This window comes from Lasioglossum baleicum, unplaced genomic scaffold (genome assembly GCF_051020765.1).
Source record: "Lasioglossum baleicum unplaced genomic scaffold, iyLasBale1 scaffold2479, whole genome shotgun sequence".
NCBI lineage: Eukaryota > Metazoa > Arthropoda > Insecta > Hymenoptera > Halictidae > Lasioglossum > Lasioglossum baleicum.
The window spans coordinates 1-24,039 of NW_027471538.1; the positions used below are offsets into that span (position 1 = coordinate 1).

At 30.0% G+C, this 24,039-nt stretch overlaps 2 pseudogenes; both read right to left on the minus strand.

Moving 5' to 3' along the window:
- Window positions 1-10,884: 10,884 nt before the first annotated feature.
- On the minus strand, window positions 10,885-14,398 carry LOC143221486 (uncharacterized; annotated as a pseudogene).
- A 3,235-nt stretch (window positions 14,399-17,633) lies between these two features.
- Window positions 17,634-23,780, minus strand: LOC143221487 (putative Rho GTPase-activating protein CG5521; annotated as a pseudogene).
- Window positions 23,781-24,039: the final 259 nt, after the last annotated feature.

Below are 24,039 nucleotides of genomic sequence, written 5' to 3' on the forward strand. Positions count from 1 at the left end.
GTCATTCTGCTTTGATTGAAATGATTAAAATTTTTATGAACTTTTTCAATAGTTAAACCACATTGAATTATTTCAAAATTTGTTTCGAATATTCAAATCATTTAATCCCTTCCCGTTTATTAAAATGTTTTTATTATATAAATTCCGTTTAAACGTTTAGTAAAAAATATCATTAAAACACTTTTCTTTTTTAACAATTTACTAGAATGCAATTAACTTAAAATTGAAAATTACATTAAATTCGGTTGGTTTATATTCTTATACGTTGTTGGACCGACGTTAGATATATGTATATACTTACTCCATATAAAATCGTTAATTATCAAATGATTTTTAAATGATATTTCCCACTTTTGTGTTTCGCGTTAAAGTAATATTTTTATCACGCATCTCAAGTTGTGAAAAATGTATCTCGTTTTTTTTTATTCTATCGTGTTCGATAATTGCACACGTGTTCATGAGATTCTTCTCAGATAACAAATATAACAGTTTACTATATTTTGTATTTTATTTTTTGATTTATTTATTTTCCTTTATTATTCCAAGTAACTGAAACTAAATACTTTTTTACTGGCAGACAATCAAGGAATGTTATTGTCTTCGGTTGCATTATGTTTACAGTTTGTTAGAACGTATTGTTAAGATATGACTTGATCGTTTGTGTCATTGACCGACTCTTGTTTTCTTTACTTCCTTATGTTGACAAAGCATGTTGCATCAAGAAACAAACACGAGTTCTACTTTGAAACTAACTTCATGACAATAAAAAAAATATCTACTTTTTATATAAATGATTTCGAACGTAATACTGCTTATCAGGAAAATTTATATTCAGTTTTACGTAATCATATGGAAATTGGTCAGATAACCTACACACTTACAGTAAGCATCGTAAAAAATTATGAAACAAATTGCGTTGGTTACGTTGTACAAATACGTTTATTTATATGTGAGATTTAAAACAATAAAGTAAATATAAAACAAGGTGAATGTCATAGAAAAATTCTGTACACTAGTAAAGTAACATAACATATAATTACACACGGTTACTTGAATTTGCCATGGACCTTATTTAATGGGTTGATAATCGGTAATGTCGTTAACTCTACACTTTTGTCAAAAGCTAATGAAAAGAAACTTCTTTGACAGGGAAAAATGTATTTCTCACTTGTTACGTAACTATCGATAGTTACTCCCTGAAGTACATCAGTTTGTAGAGCCACCTATACCTTAGAAAATAGAAAAAATTGTTCCTTGAAACATTCAGATGATAATAAATGACGATCTATTCCATCCTTGAGCAAGTTCACATCACGTGATCGAAGGAGAGTCGCGAATAATTTCCGTAGGTGGTTTGTGAGCGACAACTGCCATGTGAATGCAGGCAGACAAGAATTTTCCGGCATGTAACGATCGAGTGGACCTACGATAATCACTTAGAAGCCAGAGGGGGATCGTAGCAGCGGAAGAGTGCGGGGTAAACGACACATGCGCTGAAACATTCTTCTACATAAATATCGCAGCCGCGCTCCTACGGTAGTAACACGGATCGTGCTATCCGACTCCCGTTCCCTTCATCACAAGTGCCTTTTAGCTCTTTGAAACACTACACGATAGGACATGACGCGCGACTCCGCTTCATAGTCATCGATCAAACGATCATCTAGAACAGCAGCACTCTACACGATCACTGGACCAGCAATAACGGCGTAGCATAAAAAAATTGTATCGACATTTCATTGATTTTCGATCAATGTCATGCGTTGTAGTCTGCAACGATGACAAGTATTCCAAGTTGAATGTTTTAAAAACGACATAAAATAGAAGAGTCATTTTGCTGGAAACGTATGATTGAATTTAATAAATTGGTAAAATCAAAGGATTTGATAAAACGTAGTGGAAAAGTTAGTGATTGTTAGGATAAATGCCTTTACGTTATATTTTAGTATTGAGAGAATTGCCGCGTGATAAAGTGGAAGATTGAAATTTGTTCGTGTAACAAGGAAACAATTTGTTCTAATTTGCTTCGTTATTCGTATATAATTTTTCCTTCGTGTGTATTATGTCAATTTTAGCGTTAACCAACGTTGGTAACGAAAGAAGTATTATTCGCGAAGCGATAGTCACTGTGTTAATAACAGATCACGATTAAAATGTAAAGTTTAATTTATACTTTACATCGATATTTCTTTTCGTCATATCGTATTTTATTTAATCAGATAAGTATGTTTGATTTTAATTATAAAATCTAACAAAATATTATTTTTGCGTTATGCGAAGTTTATAGCGATTAAAGTATCGTATGAACGAAAGCATACGTTTCTTAGATAGTTCAAATCTGTTATATTAAGAATAATGTAAATAACTCATTTTTTTTTTTTTTTTTTAGTAAAAAGTGAAAAATTGATAATTTTGACAAAACAAGGAAGAAAATAATCTAAAGTGTCTCCGTTTAACCAAAAAAATAAAAATTATAATTTATGTTAATTATAACCTTAAGATATAAAATGAAATGTTACTGATATTGGTAATTTTCTTTTGCCATGGGAACATTTTCCTGGTGATATATTTTGAACGATTTGTTTTTCTGTTTTCGTGTACTTCATAATAATTATAGTAAATTACAATAAACAATAAAGCATAAATTGCCAATAATAAAACTTGTGTGAATATACATACCCTGAATCAGGATCATTCAGATTCTTCGTTAATTGCGATAATTTCATCTTTACCTAATTTATCCTATATAATACCCAAATTTAAAAATTGTTTTCTGAGCGGTTTTCTACGAAGTACTAATGGTTATTTTGTCTTCGTGCTAATGACTATGCTCAATAATTGATTGTAAATTCATTTTTAACAAAGTTATTATTTACGATAATTATTTCTTTTCACAATCAGCTATACAGCAATCGAGTGTCCTTAACGGTTTGGTATACAGAAAATTCGTTCAACAGACGGTATCTAAATTTCTCCTTTATAACGGAACCAATTATCTCCTCGCAAGTCCAACAAAGGACGAACAAAGAGCGGCTTGTACTTTGTTAGGGACACAAGTAACCTATGATTTCTTCGGGATGAATTATATATCGTGTCGATAAATAATGTCGATCTCACTGTGAACGGTTAAATTGTGAAATCATGTATCGATGAAACGAATCTGCTCAATTACGTTGTATTATTTCGACTGTAATAATGACACATTATTTTTCTTTTAAGTTGTATCCATTTTTGCAATTATATTTTTGCAATTGCATAAAGTTGTTACGCGAAATCAATTATATCTTGCCGTTTGCATTTATTCTTCATATTTAAATGAAAAATCTGTATTTTTTATTGGCAAGAAAAGGATCAGTTACTTTTAAGTAATTAAATTTTCGTGATTGTGCCGAAGGAAATAAAATATTACTGTTATTTGTTATCATTTTCAACAGGAAATAAAAATTAATTAATGTTATAGCAGACATTATTATTATCCCTATAATATCTTTGTTATAATTTATTATTATTATCATGTCTATTTAGTATAGAGTAATAGTAAAATGATAAAATACTTGTTAATTTTGCAATAAATTATATTTAAACTGGTAACTGTTCGAGTGCATGAAATAAAAATTTTGTATAATAATTCTTAGGAGAATCGGTGCGTTGTTTCTCTCCATTTTGCATAAGTTAAGTCTAACTATTTTTAAATTTTAATTTGCTTCATTTTGTCAACCTGAAATAATGCTTATCTCTATTCGAACGTTTTACGAAATGAAATTATGCGGCAGTTAATTAGAGTACGGTTTCATGTTTTTTTCTTCCTTACAGTAGACGATTATACTGTTTTTAAATCTCTTACATTTTTGCGTTTCTTGTATATTATTATTCTTTTCTTCTTCAGAAGAAAAAGTTGTAGTTGTTCTTTATATTTCGAGTATTTCGAAATTTGCAAAATTATCTCTTCTTTTATGAATTTTTCTATACGTAGATTGCCTTTTGTACATAAAATACGATTTTTTAATATTTCAATTTATTTGAACTTAAACGCACATTTATCACATAGCGTTACAAAGTGTAAAACTGGTCATAGCAATATTTTTTTCTATTTTTGTTTTTCGAGAACAATATTAATATCGTTAATACTGACATCATACATTTAAATTTTTATCCAAGTTAATTTCTGTACAGATTAAAAAAATCACATCCATAATATTTAGTATCGTCATATTTTCCTCCTTTCTCTCCCCTTTTTTTACAAAAATATTCAAACTTGCTTTTATTACCCGTGCTTCTGTTTTAAAGAAAAATGTGAAAATTATTTGATACACGTTTAAGAACAAAAAATGACCATCGTCCTTCGCGCTTTTCAAACCCACCACGTCTATTTGCAAATTGTCACGATTCAATCGACGCAGATCCTCTTTCGATCGCACCTGTAATTAATTTTTGTCGATTTCTCTCGATGTCGGTCAGAAGGATTATCCAGTGGGCAAGACACTGTCCTACATCGTTTAAAATAGAAGCTATCAAATTGTATGAAATTTTCATTCCACGTATCCACAGTTTTTTCATTTCGACCGATTAAACCGTGTTCCACAGAATGTGAAATACGATATACGTAGCTCTTAATGCATCCAAATACATGGGCTGAACCATGATAGCGATTACTATGATTCCGGGAATCGTATTTATATGCGGAAAGAAAACGAGATACAGGACGAGAGGCCTTTATGTTGTCGATTATCGATAAGAGGATGATAATTCGACATGATTCTACGAATTCAAATTCATTGTTAATTGTATTTAGTCTACGTCTCATGCTCGAAATTGTTGCTGAAAATTTTCTTTATGGTCACTTTATATAACGAGTGAGATTACTCTTATTGCATTTATTATTTACCACTAGGGCTACAACCAGTTAAATTACATTAGCACTTTCGTCACTTCGTTTCGGGACTTCTCTTAATTTCACTTTATCTTATCTTTTTTCACTTTATTAACTACACGCGTAACTACACATTTTATATAATACAATATACGCTTAAATAATCAACTCTTCTTAATATCTGTTTCTTTCCTCATTTTGTTTCTTCTGGAATTTATATAGATTTGTAGTTTAACATAAGATTTCATAAGGACAATAAATTCATAAAAATCTGCTTTAAGCGTAAAGAAGTTTGCGGGAAGCGTGTAATATTAAATTTTATAATGTGAAAAAATTACAGTGAACAGGAATGAACTAAAATTAGTTATTACTTTCTATATATACATAACTGTATGACTTGCAATTAGCTACCTCTTGTTTGAAAGTGAAATGGGAAAGATAAATTCCTCTTATCGCCATATTAAAGTTATTTTGTTTACTTATTTATTTCTCGTACCATTGAAATAAGAAATTTTGAATCGAAGAACTGAAATTTTAATTTTGATTAAAAAATTCAAAGATGTGGAAGATATACGTATAATATACGAAAACCTTACTAAAATATTCAGGATATTTAAATGGATTAATATTTTCAAAAATCGAAAAAGAATCAGTATTTTACAAACTGTAACGATTTGGAAAATGTTGTATTTTAGAAATACTGGTATCGAGCGTGTGACAAAATGTTTTGACGCTCAATACTCCGACGCACGAGGACCTTAAATTAGCTACACACATCTAGTACATGCACCTGTATATATATGATGGTCGAGTAAATTAAACCGTGAAAGGGTCAATACTACATCATCCTGTTTACCAATTGCGCCAATATTGAATCTCCTACTTTTCCTATCGATATAATTTGGCAAATATGAACATTTTACAATTCACAGACAAGATAATGCATAATAACAATAATAAGAAAAAAAAAAATTAAAAAAAAATAGTAGTAAAAATTATAGAAAAATATTATTCTTTGATAGGTTTAAATTTTCTAGAATTTTTGAACTTTTGTGTAGAGCACATATATATATATGAAAAATTATATGGCTTCTAAAATTCTTTTAAAATAAATAATAAGAGTAATTATTATTGAAACGTATTAATATTTTTCCATATATTTCTAAAAAAAAATTTTTATCTGTTAGATATATAAATTATTTTTTCATTTATTACCATCAATTCTCGTATAAAATTGATCGAAATTATCAATAATTGAGACTAGACATCAACAAATGGTACTTATGAATGTACAAAATTGTCTTGTTTATTGTTATAGTTATTTGACATTATTATAAATTGCTTGCTTGAAATTTTTCAAACATTTCCGCAGAAAAATTATGACTCAAATTTTCAAGGTAGCTTCTCGCTCTTGTTAACACATTATTGACGGCTGTTCATCTCAAAGTTTATCTCATGTCACCGGTTATTTCTTCGGAGTTAGACGTGGAAATGAAGTTTCTTTCAAAATTTCTTTTTTGTAGCAAAGTGGACACGACTTTGCGGGTTTTATTTGCTAAGTATTAGCTTAAAAAATGGATTAACCAAACGTAGCTGACGCGATACAAAAGCGCAGATCACGAGTTTACTCGACAATGTGTTAATAATCTCGGAATCGTAAAATAAACGAAATCAACGAAAATTCCACATGGTCATAAGACACGGTAGCTTAACACATACCCTCTTCGCAACAGCACCGAGGAAGTATCTATCATATTATAGATTTAAAACAATGAGAACGAAAAGGATCAATAAAGTTAGGTATAATAGTAGTTGCTGGAGACACGACTCGACATTTGAGCGGTACTGTACTTCTGTTGATAACGTAGATTGGTAAAAACAAGCAGAAGATTGTTTGAAGCAAGTTTATGCAACGTAAGCGTTGTTTATGGTAAGTTTATATCATTCGAACATGATCTGTGTTATACTACTCATATATTGTATAACAGAATTATTAGTCTAACAACACCTTCAATTAATTTTGCGTGAAATTTAAATTCTATCTAAGATATCTAATCTACATAGAGATGTTTCTATCAAATTAACAAATGTTTGACAATAATAATAACGATGATATTAGCACTAAACTAATAACGTGTCTTGTATCGTGTATACGTACGGCAATTATTTCCAATAATTATATTTAACTTTGACGGAACACTTTACTTTGCTCGACTAACAGCCATGCGTCTCGCTTCCCGCTAAAACCGAATCGGCTGTGCGCGCAGGTTACGTGATCGGGAGAACGCTTGCGTCCAGCGCGCGTGAATACGAACCGCGTAAGTCGACGATTCGCGATTTCCTAATTATAAAATTACGAAACGCTTTACGTAATAATTCGCGGGTGTTTGTTTATTGAAATTTATCGCGATATAACGCACCGTTACCGAAATTCACCTGTGTAATTGTAAAACCGTGCACGTAAAACATTTATTTCTACTGTTTTCGGTTAAATATTCTCACCGAAACGAATACAGATTATTCGATAATATTTAATACGATAATTTATTATAAACTCACGAGCACTATTTCACTCTGCCTGCAATTCGCCTAACATTTCTATCCAATTTTATGTACTGCAATGCACGATGTGTGATATTCAAAAGATCAAGATTAAATGTAAACCGAATATTCATGAAATATGTATTATTTAGAACTCTGGCGGTGAAATAAATTTGCACCAATTAAAAGAAGAATTGTTTACAGTTAAATTAAATTAATTTTCACGGAAACCTTTTTCTCCTCATCGAATTTATGTTACGATTATAAATCGATTATTTGCCAGACAAGAAAATATAGACAGTTTTAAATTAATAAAACATTAAAATTCCTATTGTAACACGAAAAAGGAAAAAAACAAAAAGAATATCAATATAAATATCTAAAAATTTACAATGCTCTCTGATTTACTTCAACGGTCAATAATTCCAGATTTTTATATTCTTTCCCTCGCGAGTGAATATTATTATATCGTTATCGAGGATTCACGTGTCTGAAACCGGAGGAACTGTCGCAAGTCGAAACCTGAAACGCAGTAAATGGAGCAATATTTGACCCAGCGATACCGGTTAGAGGTCGAGGAACCGTCGTGAATCGGATGATCCGGCCAAGTGGATCGTGGGAGCCCGTGGCTAGATTCGAATCGAGCCTCCGATGTACTCATCTATGATAGCGTGCACCCTCACGGACAGCTGTGTCCTGAGAACGATCGAGTTCTTTCGGCTGTAACAGAGAAAGAAGAAAACGATATCAGTAACTGAGCTGTCGCAAATGTAAAATCGATGCCAGGCTGACCCCCAAGACCTCGAAATATCCGTTTGGAATAGGTTTATGATCTGTATACTTAGGGGTGCTATCTTCCAGAAACTCTGGTAGAAATAAAACGAATCTAGTCTCTCCAACTGCTTCGGAAGCTGCCGTTACACTTCCAGCTCAACTATACTTCCTTCTATATATTAACACGGTGACTGCCACGCTACTTTGTAAGAAAATCTCCGTCAGGCCATGCACGATGATATACAGCGTGCTCTTCAGACTAAAGTTCGAACGCTACAGCAGCGGCAAGTTTCTTAAGATCATTGCCGGGGGTAGTGTCTACTTTTATCTATCGGAATGACTTTGATTCTCTTCCTTATCGGTTCGAAGAAAGCTTTTATTCCTTCTTCACGATTTTCCAGCAGTAAAAGCAAACCGTGTGTCTAATTATTAGTTGAAAAGACCATTATATAATTTTCCTTTACCCCGTACTTTTATGTCAGGAAAGAGATTTCAATTACTACTTACAAACTTTCATTTTGCTGATAATATGTGTACTGCCCCTGAAAATTGACTTCGAAAAATATCTCAGCATTTTGATAAACTTCAGAAAAAATATTAAGAAACGTTCACGCCTGGGGTAAACATTGTCATCGACGAAACGTTGATTCTATAAAATAATTCTATTTTTATAAAAATAAAAGAATCCATACGGACCGATCAAAGGCACGAGCAAATATTTAGAAAACCACAACTTTTAGCCCAGATTGCTCTAATCAACCTCCATTGTAATAATATTTTTAATAAACGTTTATAACAATTCAATGTTCTCATATTTTGTGAAATAACTTTCGAAATACCTACCAATCTACCTTGTAAGCACTCAAATAAGCGTTACCCGAATACGCGTGTGACGCAGCCTAATCAAGATTTTTGACGTTATCCGTATTGGGCTGACGCGGCAGTCAACGTGTTAAGCAATTGATCTTATGTACATCAAATACAGTAAGAAATTAGTTTCAACGAATTATTTATGTAAATTTTTAGGAAAATAAACTCGTAAATAAAAAAAAAAAAAGAACAAGAGGAGAAAAAAGACTTACCAAATGTAGAGGAGTCCAGATGACGACACGATTCGGCTGATTCACACATTCCTACCATTGTAGAATTTTCAACAGGCTATACACTGAAACATTTCATTAGAAAAAGTAAAGTTAATCAAGAAATAGCGGGGAAAAAGTTTCAAAGTAATGTAGTTACATTTGACAATGTTGACGAACTTTTCAACAAGGAAAGTCATAAACATAACGTAATAAAGCTACTAAAAAGATGGAAAGGAGCTGTAAGGAAAGAATGAAATACTTTCTAACTACTTTCTATTGTATGAAGAGATACCGACTAAAAGCTAGGAACTTCGGATTCTTTTCAGGCGACCTAATACGTAGCGATAGAATTGGTTCTTCTATCCTTTTTTCAAACGGGCAGAAATAATTCACGAAACGAGATGGACCATTTGGTTTACAATTTACATTCCTATTTAGTAACATTTGAATAACAAAATTAATGACTCGTTTAAAAATAAAAATGAAGACAGGATTGCACTCTTTCTTTATACTCGACGAATAATTATGTAACTATTTTAATGAATTATATCGTTAGAAAAAAATTGAAATATGTACGTAACATATTTATTACAAATAAGATATTTTTGCAGAACATATACAGATGCATATAACGTGGTCAAGAATAAAGTTCAGTGGACATTTACAAATAAATGTAATAGATAAGAAATATAAAAATATATAATAAATTATTAAAAAAACATAATAATTCGTTCAATTTTCTTAATTACTTAAATTTCCTCACTCTTTATTTCCCGTAATTTACAGTGTTATATATAATAAATTTTGCTAATACCTATAGATTTCTGTAAATAAATGAATCGAAGAAAGGTATGCCATTAAGCAGGGGCAAATTAGCTTGTTTAAATCCATTTATTTATTGACGCATTGGACGTCACATACCAGAACTCGATATTGGAATCCAACACGTACAACAATGGAAATGCAGGTATACAGACTGCCTATCACGGGGTAAACAACAGCAACACGAAGCTTTTCTTATGTCCGCGTAAGCTCGCTTACAGTTTTGACAGCGAAATAAAAAAAAAAAGAAGAAAAAGTGCACGTATTCGAGTTTTCTAATAGCAAGAGAACGAAGCGCTAAGTAAAATTACTTGTCACATTTACACAGGATGAGAAAATAAAATTTGTACAATTGTATTAGTAATTTATTTATAATTAATTATCTAATTGTATTACTTATGCAGGAACAAGATATAATTTGAAAATTCTCAGTACAAATATGTACAAAAGTACAGGTATGTTTTGTAATTAAAATATTTATAATGCTATCTAAAATTTATATAGAATTATACAAGATATTTTTATTATATGTAAGTAACAAATAATTACATCTAACTGATAAGTAATATATTAGTAAAAACATTTGTATATCTTTTACTAAACTTTTATTTGATTTGAAATAAAACACAATATATTTAATACAATATAATTTACAATATTAAATAGATAACTTAATTAGACACAAATAAACTACTTTATAATATCTTCTTAAAATTTGTTTCTTCTCTGCACAAAAGTTGTTTATTTTGTACACTGGAATAATAATATTAAATTTCATTGTTATTACTATATATATCACCCATTATTACATATATTATAAAAATAAGATTTATTTGAGACATGTTTCACTTCATGGTGTACTTTTCTTAATGTGTTTGGATCCATTAAAAATCGTTGCTAAAGGATATTTTTTTCTCGTTCTAAGCTTGTATTTGTTTTCTGAAAAATTACCATATAAGAAATAATTAATTATACACGTATATACATTATATAATTATATATTTATTAATTTACCAGTTGCTCTTTCATTCAGCTCCTCATTTTTGTTACGCCAATCTGTATGTCTTGTAAATTACTAAATGTTTCATTATAACATGTTTTCAATTTCATGGGAAACTGCTTTTAATGTGTGTGTAGGTCCCTTTTGACTTTCATTTAAATATTGTACATTTATTTCACTTTGTCTAATTTTGCATACTATTAAAAAATTAATATTTACAACATTTCTAATTTAGAAATTTTAGAATTCAAATATGTTTCCATTATGAATTATTTCTTATTTTTTTTGTCATCTATAAGAATATTATATTTACTCAATGTCTATTATCACCATTGCATACCATTGATACAAATAGTTTGTGAAATGAATTATGCATTCCTGGTGAAAATGATACAGTTACAAAGTACTCATCTTGCTGAAGTTGTATACTTTCTTGTATGTAAATAAAATGTAATTAAAAGCTAAAAATCATGGACCTTTTGTACTTTGCTGAATTACTAAGATATCTTTTAGTTGATAATAAATATTCTGTTTCTAAATAATGGTAAGCATCAGGTACCAATTCTGGATGATTTGGAGGCAAGAAAACTGCAACTCCATTAATATTCGTAACAAATCAGAGTGCACATGACCATTTTCTCTCACAAGAAATAACAGAGTTTTAAGTTTCTCCAAATTATTCTTTTTTTGTTCAAGTCTTGACTGTGTATCGTGTTTTAAAATTTTAGTTATTTCTAGTTCTGAGAACTGTTGTACCAGTTCTGTTAATTGATTTTCTTGTAAGAAAGTGACATCCTCTTCTAAGACATCTCTCTGTTTAGTCAGCGTTAGTATCCCTGTTCTAATTTTAATATATAAAATTAATACTTACATAATATGATTAACAAAGTAATTATACATAAAACTTTATGATACCTTAATTACAACTTTGATGGTACTTTTAAATTTCCTAAATTATATATATATGTATATCTTTTGTGTAATTAAACATTTCACTACATGATTTTTCTTGTATTTTAGTTAAAATTTTTTCCATTTTTGCATTAGATAAGCTATAAAATAAAATATAAGGTACATTTAAAATTAATTGCTAATAGTTACCAATATTTAATTACTTTGTTTTACAATGCCAATTCTTTTAACAGTTCAATTGTTTTTATGTTCTTTCTTTCATTGTTGCTCATTAAGAAAATATAATTAGAATCTCTTGATTGCTCTTTCTCAGACACATTTCCAAACTCCTGTTTTATATAGACATCTAAATATTGATTATATCAATTTTTTAAATAAATAGTTCTAATGGCATTTAAATCGTTATGCGATGCTTATGCCAATGAGAGAATTGTTAGTAAACGCTAACTCTGATATTATTGATTATTCTCGGCAAAATATATACCCGCTCTATTTATGAAACTGCTTCTTCATAAAAACAAAAAGAAAAAAAAAAAGCATATACGCTTTTAAAACCCAAGGATTTTCTATTATGATAATAAAGTAATCACGTCTTTCCATTACACGGCTAGATCATTTTGTCTTGAATTCTCTGAGCAAGAAGAATGTTATTAACCAAGCTTATAATTAAATCCGTGTTGTTTAGTATCGAATGGAACTTATAGCAATACGTATTATCATTGAAATGGATAATCAAGTGGCTGTGAATAAACAGACTTCAAACCCCGAGGAATTGTCCTGGACGGCTAATGGTACTAGTAATTTGTAGCCGCGAAGTCTGTACGTTTAGCAAATTCTTTAGACAAACGTTATACCTCATGTTTCATACAATTTCCGAGAAAAAAATAAGAAAAAAATGACCATCAACCGCTTTTTTTTTATACCTGATCTATTCGATCTGTTCTCTAAATAAAAAGACAGATAATAAATTGTCATAGCTCGATTAATTTAATTACTTTTCTTCAATATTCTTGCAGCCTATGAAACGGAGAAAATTACAAATTGTAATGAACGATTGAAACTTGTTAAGGACTTTAAATGTTACTTCTCACATAAAGTGAAATGGATATCAGATAAATGCAATTATTATTTACTGTTTTTTGTTATTCGTCTTACAAATGTATATATGTATCTTGAACATTTTGTGTGAAATACTAGATTTCTATCCAATGTAATTGTCCGATGACAAATATTTGTCATTAAAAAATACTGGACCATCCAGTTCTTATAACGCACATTTTCATCTTGGTTTGTACCATGTCACGAGATGATTAATATACCCGTGATATAAGTTTGTAAATGACACATTACGAATGACGAATTTAAACGAAATATAAAAGCTCGATGATCAATATATAAATAAGCACTATTCTTTTGTAACAAATTATGAATGTTATGCTTATCATACCTACAGTTAAATAAACACTTGCCTGCTCGCTAAATTATCTGCAAACGGAGCAACAATTACCCTGGTGGCGAAATAGAATGTAAAACCAAACGTAATAGAGATCGGTAAAGCAGCCAATGCTTTCTTCAACATAGTCAGCAATAATAATGTTAAGCAAAGTCCCCTGAAAATAATGTTTCATAATCTTACTATTTGATTACATATAACAAACTGTGATATACGTACGATAAGAACAGCAGCGTTGCAAGTCAGTGTCGTGTTCCAATCACCATAACTTGAAGCTTTTCCAACTAAAAAGCTATACAATACAGAATGACCAAGGCCTAACTTTACTTCCCGCTGCTCTTCAGGAACTGCAATTTGTTGTCCTTGTGATTCACCTACTACATGATTCTTGTGCCTGTCTCGCTCTTTGATCACCTAATACAAATGTTGCATTAAGTTACAGCAATTAAATATACAAATACATCAGATTTATTTTCTACCATGTGTGTCTATCCATTCAGGTGTAAACCCAATCTCTTCTGTATCTCCAGATGCAGGATTAGTTTGATTATCGAGTTGATTACATACTGGATATGTTGTATTACCTCTCGTAGCTGTACCGCTAGCAGTCATTGTTGTTTGTACATAGCCAGTATAAGTCATCATGACAGTATACATGATCGTAGAATGTACCTTGAAGTACCTCTCCTACCGGAACTTACATTGGTTAATATACCTGGTGTTTCAATATGGACCTCAGGAATACCATCTTCAACCTATAATTTGTACATATCACCAAGTAAAAAAATTTGTCACCTTCTTTAAATTCTATTCGAATTTATCATATTGCAATACACAAAATGATATAGTAAGAGTACCTCTTCGTTACTAATACGCAAATGGCTCTTTTGAACACTGACCAAGCCCAGGTTGTCCGTGCGAGATTCCACGACGTAATCATCCATTACGCTTGTATATTCATCTGCCGAATCATAAATATCACTCTTAGACATTCATTGACGCTTATGATTATGAGAACAAATTAACATTAAAACCATCTAATTTCACGCACAATTTTTTTTGTACTTTCGCGCTTTGTTTAGTCTGGACACACAACAGTGTAGAAACACATTCGAAAATCCGCGATCTAAAAGTACTCTATTAATTTCTATTCATCGAGGATTATTAATGGGACTTTATTATTGAGGAGCACAACGTAAAATACTTTCAGTTATTTTAAAATGAATACTTTTAACAAATTTTATCTTTACAAATAAACTCCACATCTGATGGCAGCCATTTTACTATATGATTCATGTCTGTCCATGTCCTGTCCACTATTGTTAAGCACAAGGAACCAAAAGGCGCGAAATTGTCAAATTTTTGAAATTTCAACTTTAAGCTAATTAAAAAATGAAATTATAGAATTTTTTAATGCGGAATTATATTGCAGATACTTGAAACTGATCATCATAATTTTATTGTGCAATAAAATGTACATTGCATCGCAGAAATGTGTACAATTAGTACGATGTTCGTGAAATTTTTGGGTAACAAAAATCTGATACAGGAGAATCATGTATTAAGTCAATCCTGAATATCATTACTGAAAAAAGAAATTATCTAACGTGTTCATATGAATGCAAATATGTAATATCATTTTTTTCTACTTGATTATTATCTGTCCTATATAGCTATAAGTTCTATAAATATTCTCATAGAAATCGAATTCCGTAGTACAGATTGTACATCAGTAATTTTATTAAAAATTTCAGAAATTCTATTCATTATTTTAGTAGGCATAAATAGCGCTATAAAGTACTGATTACCATAAATTTTAATAATGCTTTCACCAAACGAATGATTTTGAAATAATTACAATTCTTTTACCGCTTAATTCACATGAACAAGGAAATGTACTCAATTCTATTCTTGGTAAAAAGATTGAATTTATAGATAACATGCAGTATTCTTCTCAATTGCATAAAACAATTATTGTATGTATATATATTAACTTTGTTTTACTCCATATAAAAGTGGAGAATCGTAAACTCGTACCTTTTGTGCATGTCCTCAGTTTTAGATCCTTGAAAAACAAAGTGACACTCTCATATAAGTAAAGAGATACAATGAAATTTATATAATGTAGATTATTTTGCATGAACAATTAATATTTTTAAGTGTTTTTAATAGCTTTCATGCATTTAGATGATTTGATCATGTCAATTTGTAAAAAGAAAGTGACAAACAAATCATAAAGAATCAAATAATTTTAGTAATATAAATTCAAGCTTCAATGTTACTAACAAAACAACAGCCTTCACAATGTTAATTCATATGGAAATGTTTCAATAACTTTCTTGAAAATTTCTCAAAATTCATGATCTTAAATGATTAAATTTAATTCTGAAACTGTTACAAGCGTAATTATCCAGTAAGAAAAATAGTTTAGTGCTGTGCAATAATAACGTTAACAGCAATTTGTATATTTATAACATAAATAATAGCGAGTAATGGTTATAATAATAATAATAGAGATAGTTAATTAAGTACAATATTTAAATACGATTTATAAAAGCATTCTTATACAATACTGTAATAAGTTCATTTTTCCCTTTCCTATATGTATATATGTATATACGCATATATGTAGACCATTATTTTTCTTTTTCGTTCAATAGCATAGCAATACAATGTTTTTCAGAGAATAATTTTCATTCAATCACTTCAACGTCATTTATGTACTTAACAATTTATGCACAATACATATAAACATGGCTTTTCTTCTCAAGCTACTTCGTTATAAATTAGTGAAAAAATAATTCTTTGGCCATGGTCTGCGTATCGGTAATTATTATTTACCTACAACTTCGTTACTAAATACCTATACATTCGAACGGTTCTTCTAATAATCCCCAAAATGCCCAAAATGGTCAAAAAACTCGAAATGTATATTTATTACAATCTCAACACAAATACCATATTCAATACTCACAATATAATATAACTTCTTCCCTAAATTTTATTCATATATAGACAGCGACAAATGGTATTGATACTTTGATTATTGTATCCAAGATAAATTCTTTCCGAAGCAAATAAATTCACTCTTATTCGGTACGCCATTAAAGTATTTCGTTTACTTTCAAAATTCTTTTCAATTTCGTCTTCTTTTCCCGCTTTTTTTCTCATCTTTTTATGTGTCTTTTCAATTTCCATATTATTCAGAAATAACACGTTTTAACATAGTATTTAAAATACTTCTATTTTACGTATGTATGTATACCTATGGTATGACAACAAAAACTGTTCCCTATTTGATTTCTTGTTCTACACTGTGTACAGTAGCTAGAAAAATTTTTCATGTATTTAACGTGTTTCAAGAAGAGTTTCGGTTGTTAAATTCGATTACACAGAACGTATATGGAATGCTATAATCATTCATAGAGATACTGAAAATTTAATTCAGATAGACAATGAACAGCGTGTAGAAAAAATTATTTGTATTGACTGCAATGCAAGAACAATTTTTTTTTCTTCTAAAGATTGCATTTAATTATTATCACTCTGCAATTCAAACAAGTTAATCGAAAATCGGACCTATATTGGACAGAAGTATAACTCATTGCAGTACCTTAGAGACATGATGTTGATTTGTAAAACTTTACTGTTAAAAAATAACATTTGATTCTTATACAACATTCGTATAGACACATTTTGTGATTATATAGTAATCATGTTTGTTGTTTATTACCGTACTGCATTACAAGAAATACGAGTTATTTATTTTTATGAAGGCAAATGTATATATATAAAATATATACGTATACATATAACATCGAAGAACCCGTTATCTTCGATATAAATTAAGATAGACGCTTTATAAATATTTCAGCTTATCTATTCAAGTACGAGGGTGAACTGATGTTATAAAAGTACTGTACTATGAAAATAGCTGTCATGTGATACTAATTAGTGTATATAACGATTATCCATTAAATTTTTTTATATATTTATGTTACAATAAATTAATATTCACGTTGCAACAAATAAACAACGATCTGTACATTTAATATGAAAATTAAACCTAAGGACAGAAAACGCTAAGACTAATTGGACGTTCAACGTCCACTGTTAAGGATTCTTTCTTTTTCTTTTAAAAATGTTAACTCATCTGAATTTACTGCATTCTTTAAGCACTTACATCATTACCTAAAAAAAAAAAAAAAATTAAATTTGAAATTATGTTTATGAGAAAAATATATTAACAATATCCTACCATCTTTGCTGCTATCTGAACAGACTGAATATTGCCTTGGCGAGGAGATTTTGTACAAACTTCGTCAGCTAAATTATCCAAAGTAATATCAAGATCATCTTCGTGACTTTTGTTTGTTTGTAATATATCTTAATCAATTTTATCTTGTACTATGATATCCAAAACCTGTAGTATTTTTTATATTTTTTAAGATATGATTATATATTTTAAATTTCTAAAAAAAAATTCCAATTTTAAATGTTAACTGCTTAAATTCTAATTTATATATTTGAACTTATACACGTACTTTTATTATACTACTAAATGTAAATAAAGTCGTTAAGAAAAGTTTTCCTTGAGGTAAGTGTAATAAAACGGATGGCCCAAGTTGCATAGCTCATTCACCCAAACAAAATAACATTGATATTGTCAACGGACGCCATCTTTCTCGAGTACCCATATATCCAAGTGTTTCTGATAAAATCTAAAATACGTGAATAAAATAATTGTATATTTGCCAATTAAATTTCAAGACAGTTCTTTTATGTAAAACTTACTTCAATTATTTTACATGGCACATTTGGATACAGCTCGAACAATGTGTCCACTTTATCACATAATAGAAGAGAGTCATATGCCACTTGAGCAACAGTAGCATAGCTAGCCTATAGAGTAAAAAACGAAAATTGTTAATTAAATCATTATGGATATCTGTTTCTAATTTTTTCTATCATAATTAGTATTATAGAAGGAACAGTTATTGCCTAACATATATAATAAAGTGGTGTTCATTTTCTAATGTTAAAATTCACTTTTCTCAAATTGATTCGACCCATTACAAAACTTAATTACTTTTAAGATTCTAGGTTTTTTAATGGAATGAAACATTGAGAAAGAATGCAAGTAAAAAGTTCGATTATCTATATTTATGAACGATTATAATATGTAGAAGATAATAAAATTAAAAACACTAAAATATCATAGAACGCTTTACACGCACAATCGTGCAATACACCATGCAATGTTGATGACATCCTTAAACAGACATGTAGACATCAGTTGACAAGTAAATACTGTAACAACACATAATGCGGAAGTCAGTTAGGAAGTTAGTTGATCTAAGAAAAACTATCTGGTCCATTAGTGGATAACAGAAACCAGCTCTGCGACTCAGTGGAAGAAACACTGAATTACTCACTACTATTATTACATATCTACTACTATGAACAATACATTATATAGTATTCATTACTCAACTAAACATTGTAACCGAGATAAAAAGAATATTAAACAATTATAAGATAGTTACGTATATTTTACAACATGCAAACTACCTTACATGTCAGAGAAAATTGACACAAAAATGGTCCTTAAGTGCTAAAAGGAAAACAGTCACAGCTTCTGGGATTCTTGGATGCTGATTTTTGTAACATAACTCTCTGTATACAAGCATAGCAATGCTTGAAAGAGCTACACATCTTGCAGTACTGGTTGGTTCTCGCCTACAACTTCTTAAAAGAATTGTGATTATATACTCCTAAAATAAAATAGTTTATGTCAAGATATCTTCCGTAAGTTATAAACAATAGACTATAACAATTACCTGTTGTATCTTGATACCATTGCACCTGGACATACCATATTCGCGATATCTGATGCATTTGGCTGAAATACAGGTAATTTAACTGTCGTGGCTGGTAATGATAGTAAGAAACCAATTATTGAAACAGCTTCAGTCCTTGGTGCCGATCAAAATATTGTTCAAGAAATTATAATTTATAATTTAATAACAGAATAAAATTAATAATTCTAAAGAATAAAATTTTCATAATACCTCGATATCTAGATCCAGGAAGATTCACATTGAACAACTGTGGACCAGTATACCTAACCAATACATGTAACACTTTACTATCATTACTAACGATACTATTGTGGACCACACGCCAAAAAAGAATTAAGTGCTGTTTTGGAAAATTAATGTCTTGTGGTTGAATTGCTAAAAGGCAGGTGAAATGATATGCTGCAAATTTACCAACTTCGTATTGACTAGGAAGTTGTATTGCCTAAAAGTATGATAAAAGTACGATTATAAAATATTTTAATAATGTCTTAATAATAATACTAAATAATACAAAAAAATAAATTAATATTAACCTTGAAACACCATGGAGCAATAACTGTCAATGGAGGTATAAGTTCTGGAGCTGGTGGAGTTGCTTGATTGTCCCCAGATACACCTTGCTTCAAACGAATCTAAATAATATGAAAATGATAATAATATAAAATAGAGAATAATATTATTATAAATATAAAAGTATATAAGTCATCATACTTTTATAAGTGTGTGTGTAAGTTAGACAAGGTGATCCATGACTTGACCATGAAGGGTAAGATCTTGAATATTATTTACATCGCCCAATGCTGATAACATACGACGCTATAATACGACTGCAACTTCAGGTAGCCATCCACGAACACCACCACCGGCCATAACAGACCGTCTCTCGAAAGCATCGTTTATGTCTATAAATTAATAATACATAATAAATATAACTAAAATTAATATAAAAGAAAAATAGAAGCTATTTATAAAATCAAAGTACTTCTAAGGAATTTCTTCATTAATTTAAACTGAACTCAAAATTTATTCAGAATTGAATACAAACGCATTGTATTATGCATATTTGAAATATGCAATTTATGAAAATGTAGTTTATACCTATATTAAACTCTGGGCTATAAATAGAAAATATTTTTGACATAAATAATTCCGTTAATTCGTGAAAAGATAAGCAAAGCATATTGAATGGAACAATGAATTATTATCATTATCAAAGTAATAAAGTATTCCACTGTTAGTTTTATGTTTGTGATTTTTTTGTACAAGAGATAAAAAAATAAATATTAAAAATTTTTTTAAATTATAAAAATCTTCACACTTTGTTAGGCAATGAAAAATGATCTTTTATTTTGAGGCAGATGTTAAATAGCGGTAAACGATATACTTACCGATACTACTACCATCAATGTTTTCTATTTGTATCGGGCTGTCGACTCCACTGCTTGGTGTCGGAGAAGGACAACGCGGAGATGGTGGTTCGCTATCGAGTATAAGAATGCTACTCAAAGATTTAGCTCGCCCGTTCGGTAACATTTTTCGACCAGCTGTTGACGTTGAAATAGCACCATTTGACAATAGCTGTGTCATACCTTGTTCTATCGATAGAGGGAGTACTGCGCGTGTGGAAAATTGTTTACACTTAATTCACAAATAAGCCACAACCACTCAGAGAAATATAGAATCTGTTTGAAGAATTTTTTATCATAAAAAATTAGGAGAAAATACGAGTGCAAAGGATCGAGCTAATAAGATATATAATATGTGAACTAATGATAGATGTAAGAAGAGGGATAAATATTTGGTCAATGCCAAATTAGTTATTTTTAAACTGGTATTAGCGTGAAAGTAAGAAGTAAGAACGTAGATAATATTACTAAATGACATAGCTTGTTAAAATATAATGCAAAAAAAAAGGTAAACTTAGAATTTAATGCTTGATAGGCGACTTACCAGGGATACCACTGTGTACGGTATGTGTACGGTCCCTATGAAGTTTCCTACGTGCTTTTCCATTGTATATCGTGTTATCGCTTGCACTACAAGGAAGAGGTCGTACCTTCCTTAAGTATCGCATTGGGTGATCTAATTCACAATAAATATTTTATTTAAAAAAAAAATTATAAATTAAAAGTATAAAATAGGTAACCATTTTAATATAACTTACCCGAAACACTTTCTTTAGATACAGTATTATTATCCTGATCAACACTTCCTTTGCGCGGTGGTTGATCATTTCCGGTGGAAGCAGCTCGATTTCCAACACCACGATATTTTTTAGTTTTTTGCTCACTTAGACTATCCAACGGTAAATCGTTTGAATCCATGTTGTATACGCGTCTAGCAAGTACCCTTGTTAAGGTATCCAATGTTTTCTATAAAATAATATCAAAATATTGAGAAATATTGATATTACATTCTTTTATCATTTTACATGAATTTTAACTCAACTTACTGTCCATTCTCGAATTAATTCTTCCCATTGCGTTAAAGATGTCAGTACTTCCAGAAACTGATCCCATAATTGGGTAGAAATAACAACATTTAAATTGGCTGTAATCCATGTAAGAATTAAAGTCTGAAATATGGCAGGGGCAAGTTTACCACCAATACTCTCTTGAATCTTGCAATGAGAAGATTTTTCATTTAAAACAAGTGACGTTATTTGTAGTAATATCCTAGAAAATAAATAAAAAAATTATTATAAATTTACGAAATAATTTAATTGCAAAAATATGATGTCTAAATCATATGTACCTAAGTAATTGTTCGCAGGTTCCTGGTTCTAGCCCAGAATTCATTGCAACATATCGATATACGTTTAGAACTCTTTTACAACTATCAGTTTGTTCTTCAAGTAATATCAGCGACGCATTCAGTCCAGAATTTTCTAAGATAAAGACATTAGAAGCTTGTGGGATGAACACTTGTAGAACGTTTTGTAGTCCCGCCCTTATAAATAAATTTTCTCCGTGTACAGCACCCAGGTAAGAATCATTCTTTTAATTTTGTTTGACAATAGCTTTCAGAAAGACTTTTATCGATATCAGTGATAACTTCCTTCAAATTCTCTTCTAAATCTCTTTTCTTCTGACTTCCCAATGGTTCTAATATAAATGGTGGTAGTTCCTAACAAAAAATGCAAAACAAGAACATTTTTTTCATATTATTCTAACATTAAAAAATTATAAATAACAATTGTACATTCATCTGAATCCAATCTTTATAAGTAGCTATAGCCTTTCTTATAGCACCAACATGATTAAAGTCTAGCAAAAATGGTTGTCGATACAATTCATGTACAAAATTCACGTCATCTCTGTTCCCATATAGCACTTCTCTAACAAGAGTAACTGCTGAACCAGTAGTGTCTTCTTGATTTTGGTTCTCTTGCTGAGGCGCAGTTGATTCAGGAGATAGTAAAATTCAGCCAGCGGCATTTTGAGTGACCGAAGCACGACGAAGTTCTGACTCTGTAGTTTCTTCATTTGGAGTTGTGCTAAAACAGAAAATTTTATATCATAAGTTACATAAAACTGATATATAATATTAAAATACTAATATTAAAATACCTATGTGAACGGTGTGTGACACGAGCATCTTTTCTAGCAATATAGGTAAAACTAGCAATCTACTTAATCAAAGCAACTTTGCATAATACATAATTATCCTGATTCTGATTCGTTGGTTTACGCATCGTGGACAATTTTAAATTCGGTTTATAATTAAAATTGGAAAGTCTTGTACTGTCTAGAAGATTTATCTCTTCATTCTATCTTTACAGCCTGTAAATAAATTGAATCAAAATTTGTTTACTGCTTTTTTAATACTATATAATTATATTGTCTCCAAATATGTAGATATACCTGAGTAACCATAAATTCAAGTAATGCTTCTAAAAATCGAACAGTTTCATTATCAAGAGGCTTTTCCCCACTTTGTGGAGGTAGAATAGGTCCACTGTCAACTGGTGTGACAGGACATTGTTTTGAACCATCGTCATGAAAAGTATTTTGTGACAATTGTGTATCATAAAATTCCTTCATATCTTTAACATCACAACCAATAACTTTTATAAGTTCATCCCCCTTTCCATCTATTTTATGTTCAGACATATAAGGAGATGGTTGTTGGGGTGGGAACCCTGGTATCAAGTTTGCAAATATTTGGTGGATATGATCAGGAGCATTTTCATCACGTACTTGGTAGCACAAAATAAAATATCTATAATCAATTTAGAATACATCATACATATACACAAAATATTTTATGTAGTAATATCATTATATATATGTGTGCAGCTTATAGCTTCTCTTTGTAGTTTCCAACTATTACCAGGATGTAAATGTTTTTGCAAAATTCTTGCTAAACTATAACCATCTTCTATTAAGAAGTTCTGGGAGAAGTGTTAAAACTTACTCGAAGAGTTGCAACACCTGTTCCAGTTCCTCCCTATGTGATTTATGCACTACAAAAATAAGTATTTGTTAAATATATATATATAATTTTTAGTCACGTAACATTTATTTAATATGTTATGAATGAATAAAGAATAAAGAACAAAGCATCAGTTTTAAGAACTTTTAGGTACATACTAATCATAATGATATTATACTTGTACAATCAGGTGTAATGATCAGATTAATGGAACTCAGACTGCAATGATAATATTAACATTTTGCAAATATTATACATAATTATAATGTTAATATATTTAATGTAGTCAT